This window comes from Leuciscus leuciscus (genome assembly GCF_965113295.1).
Source record: "Leuciscus leuciscus genome assembly, chromosome: 13".
Lineage (NCBI taxonomy): Eukaryota > Metazoa > Chordata > Actinopteri > Cypriniformes > Leuciscidae > Leuciscus > Leuciscus leuciscus.
Genome location: NC_138737.1, coordinates 27,270,323 through 27,275,820, shown reverse-complemented (window position 1 = coordinate 27,275,820; position 5,498 = coordinate 27,270,323).

Below are 5,498 nucleotides of genomic sequence, written 5' to 3'. Positions count from 1 at the left end.
CACTGTTTTTGTTTTATCTGCATTAGTGTCATGTGCACATCAAGGGCCTCATTTATAAAACGTGCCTATGCACAGATTTTATTTTAGAGTGTCTGTACACTAAAATCCACAATGATCAGATGTATAAAAAATGGTCTTTGATGTTTTGCACCAAAGTGTTTAGTGCCACATTGGGTTCTAAGCAGGAGTACACACTTTTCCTTGTGGCAGAGTTCGAGTACTGCAGGTAATTGGAAATCTAAACAGCAATAATGATAATAATAAAACCCTGTTAACATTATTACATGGCATTAAAGTTAAATTATTTGGTATAAATTACATGCTTGCACATTTGAGAAAGGATCTTAGATCAAATGTAAAAAATGAAAGCACATTCCACCGAAATTACCCGGAACCTGACCTGACCCCCAGAACTGCTGCTGTCTGCGTTTCCACCGCGGTCTAAAGTACTGTGAAGATTAGGCAAATTAGTCTGGTGACGTAGGACTGCACGCTACTTTACAGTTCCCGCTGGATTTCATCCTCTGAATTAAAGCTTAATAAAGCCTGAACCTTGTCGTTGGTCCATCAGTTGTATTTTTTTTAAACTCCATTGTTGATTTGAATTGCAAACAACTGTGTTGTTTACTGCACGCACCGCAACAGATAAAAAAAAATGGTGGTTGAAATAAAACTCTGCATGGGCTCAACCAACCAAAATGCAGCACAAACTCAACCAATCAGCATGTTCAGCGCCCAAGTCCAACCACTGAAAGTTCTTGAACTTTAAAAAAGTACCACCTCGCAACCAGGGACTTTCGGAGGGGGAAATATTGACCCGGAACTTCATTTAGACCCTGGTTCCTACGGTGGAAACACACCAAGTACCACCCCAAAGTCCCTAGTTCCTGGGGAAATGCGGCTCATGTTAAGAATGTATATGTAGAAAATAAATTAACATTAAACAAGATACATGCTGTTATACTGTTCATGTTAACAGATGCACTAATTGCAAGTAATATTTTATACAATATTATAAATAATTCATATATAATATAAACTATATAAACATTTATATGAATCAGAATTACTGAATGAATCAGAATAAACTATACCAGAGAGATGTTTACAATATGTATTATAGCATGAACCAACAAATAAAGGATCAAGTGAGAGTGAACCGATAAATATTTGGATCATGTGGACTGTAGGAAACTCAGAAGCGAAGACCAGGAGACTTGGTTGTATCTTCAGCAGGATTCTTTACTGAGAACACGAGCTGTCGGTAGCTGCAGTCATCAAGTCTAAGGGAACTTTACATGGTATCTGATAGGCATTCAGTGGGCAGTTCTTAAAGGTACTGACAGTCCTTAAAAGTGTTGACCTTACACACAGCCTTAGAGATGACCACTAAATCGAATCATCTAAAGACAATAGAGGCAATTACCCCCGACTGAAGATAATGGTACCCCCCAAATTGTATAAACATCACATGGTCACAAGAACTAAGACTATTCACACATAGTTTGACTCTCAGTAGGAAGATCAAAGACTGACAAAACCCCTTCAATGGAAACTATATTGAATCTAATCAGTAAACTGATGCTATCATGTTCACCTTGAATGCCCAATACAGTGTAGTTCACCTTAGTTTTTCATGTGATGTTATGTATGTAACATATTCTTAAATTTGTAATCCTACAGGACGAAGGAGAGAGTCATGTGAATTACCGGAGGCTGCAGTTTCAGGACCGCATTTCTAGGATCCTGTTTGTTTGTGACAGCGCCACCTAGCCAATTCTACTCCAACAGAGGAGATCTGAATTAAGCCTATAACAAACAGATGCAAAGACTGCGAAGACTATTTTAGCTGTGCAAAAAACAGTCCATTATGGTGATTGATGTTGTAAACTGGTATTTGTTCTCATGTTGTTTTAATTCATCAATGTACTACTTAAACACACTAGTTTGTAGCGCAAACAATTTTACCATTTACTGCACAAGTCAGTCACACACCAGATGAGCTCTAAAAATAGTAAAAACTGTTGGTACATACAAAAAAAAAAAAAGGGTCCTAGAAATGTGGTCATAGGACTGAGGTCCTGAAACTGAAGGCTCCGGTATTGCAGGAATACACTACTTATGTATTGCAATATGGCAGAAGAAGTCCCGCTTTCTAAATAAAAGAGCCAATCGCTGACTGGTAAAGTCATCGCGTCACTGCAGCTGACGTTAAGAGCTCTGGTTGCTATTGAAACGGTGTTCTGAGACAAGTGCTTAGGACTGCACATGTGTATTGGCTGGTCTAGGCTGAAATATAAGCTTTTTTAACACTATTTTAGCATAAGTAACATCATGTGTGGGACAGTTCATGTCAGATTTTGTTGCTTATTTGAAATGTGTTATTTACTTGTGAGTTCAGCAGGCAGTTTCTGATATTTCAGGATTCCCCAATTTAAGTAGATAGGACTTGGTCTTGGATGACCGAAAGCAAATAAGGCCGTCAGTGGACAGACATTCCTTGAAAGGGACCTACTTTACTAACCACTTGTCTCCTGGCTCGTTTTTCCGTCGCAGACTTCGCTGAACCACACCACCTTGCCACACTTCCCTACTGTATGCAAAAAACAGTATGCCAAATGAGTAATATCCGAATAGTATTCAAAAAACAGTAGGTGTAAATTACCCAGATGACCTACTACCCCATTCCGAGATTCTGGCTGAGTACACATTCGATGGACACTTTACTATTCCATGAGGCCACGGGAGAGGATTTGGGAATGTGACCGTAACAACATGGCGGATATAGTATGTCTGAATTTCATTCATTCTACCCATATGCATACTATAAAACATACTTTTTAGGACACACGTTCAAAGGACATCTACTTTACACCGTCATTCGCCATCCTGCATCTGCATTGACCTGCTTCTGCACCTTCAAATTACATGGTAATTAAAATATTTTCATATTCCTTGCCAGTATTTTCAGTTAGTATTACCAGAAGTAATGTTTGAAATCGATGCTCAGCAAGCTGTCGAGCTAGTGAGTGTGTTGTTTTAAAAGGTTTCTTCGGCGCTGATGTGAATCATTCAATAACTTATTACACACATTTTACAGTCGGTTTGATCGGGTTTAAAATGTCTCTTCAGCACTGAAATGTGAATCATTCAAACATATTTACACGCATTTACAGTCACCAGGTTTTTATCAGTTTTAAAATATCTATTCATTGCTGAAATGTGAATAATTCAAACATATACAGGCTAATCACACGTATTTAACAGTCACCAGGTTTTATCAGTTTTAAAGGGATACTCCACTTTAAAATGAAAATTCTGTCATCATTTACTCACCCTCATGTTGTTTCAAACCTGTATGAATTTCTTTCTTCTGCTGAACAGAAAGGAAGATATTTAGAAGAATGTCAGTAACCAGACAGTTTTTGGTACCATTGACTTCCATAGTATATTTTTTTCCTACTTTGGAAATCAATGGTACCAAAAACTGTCTGGTTACTGACATTCTTCTAAATATCTTCCTAAATATCAAAAAAAATTAAAATAAAAAAATTGCACAAATTTTCATTTTGAAGCCTTGCCAACAGAACGAAAGCCTAACAAAACTGCACCATATTATAGTTAAATGGCCCTGGGATTATACACAGCAGTTTTCAGTAATTATAAAATATTCAGTAATATAAATATAAATAAATAAATATATATATATTAAAAAAAAATCTAATTTCCCACCTCAGGCATTAAAAAAAGTTTAATTATTTGTACACCTTTTCCACAAAAGATTTATACACCTTTATTCTCAACCCCGTAACGTACAAAATGGAATTGGTTGAATCCTTTAACTGCCAGACACATTTGCTTTGTTTTCAAAGTCAAGTTATTTCTATAGCGCTTTATACAATTCAGATTGTTCAAAGCAGCTTTACAGTGATAAACAGGAGGATAATGATCAATGACTCAAACAGAATTCAGTTGTGCTGTAAAGCAGCTCTAAGACAGTAGTGCCATTATTCATCTGAAGACAGTTTAATGTTGATTCAGTCCAGTTTAAAAACTGTGTAAAGTTCATCATATGATTATGAAATTACCTGCCGGTGGCTTAAAAAAATGTACCGGCCATGAAACTTTTTTGCAAAAACAGACAGTGTGACAGGTATGACACCAAAACTGAGATACTTGTGAAAATTCACAATTTTCCATTTTAATTAATTAATCAAATGTAAAATAACACTGCATGAATGACTAAATTAAACAGATTAATCTTCATTAAAGTTACAAAAGTTATTCAGTCAAGAGCAGTGAGTTCTTTTTTCCTTTGTTGTTTGAGAGAGCGGCGGGATTATTAGGCTGCTGTCACTTTAAGACCTAATGTGCTGATGCAATATAGTCTACTTATACTGTACATGTGTGTTTTCTTTCTCAGCTGTTTAACTGACTATGATGACCTGACCTGATGTACTCGTTACATCATAAGAAGAATGGCATCTACGCTAATGTTAGTCTTTCCGTTTATTCCGAGGTTTACTGCAGTCAGCCAGATCTGGGCCGTATCCAGATCAGATGGTGGACCTGCGCCTAGACACGACCACAACGCCTTCCTCAAGGGTCAGCCTCATCAGCCCTGTGAAAGCCTCATCGACACGACAGCCATCGGCACCGATCCTCAACAAACTCGTCTCCATACCGGCGTGACTCCGATCTTCAACCAGATAAATATTCTCAATGTTCTGATCCAATCTGACTTCTGACCTATAATGGCTTGCTTAGTTGGGGACATTTAATATTCAACAATATTATTGATCTGCCTTACTTAAGGTGGACGATGATGCCATTTTCTTCTAAAAACAAACTTTGTTGTATTATTTTCATGTTATCACTGTAAAGCTGCTTTTGAAACAATCTGTATTGTAAAAAGCGCTATATAAATAAAGGTGACTTGACTATGTTTACTAGGATACTCGTTGAAACACGCACTTTTATTAAACGGCTCAATTCAGTATTCGCGCGCTGTCTGAGTCACAGCTTTCTTTTGCTTTTGCGCACAGAAACTTCCCACACCACTTGCGAATAACAAATTGAGTTCAAACTTTTCTTGCATGTTTAAATTGGCACTTTCGATGCAACGTTGGTCCATCAATCCGAGCGTCGTTCATGTTTGCTCTCATGTTCTCACAACATTGCATTGTTAGAATTCATAAAAATGTTACTGGCCAACTGGTGATTGACACCGTTTCATATACTCGCCAACGTTGATTTTTACTCGCGTTTGGCGAGTGTTAATTTTAGGCCGTATTAATCATTCAGCTTAATAAAAAAAATAAAAAAATGTCTTGAACATTATGGGCCCTATCTTGCACCCAGCGCAATTGACTTTGTACACCGACGCATGTATCATTCCTATTTTGCACCCGCGCAAAGTGGACTTTTCCCTCCACAGAAGCACGTCGGTTAACTAAGAAATACACTTGCGCTCGCGGGGGCGGTTCAGCGCAAAGAGG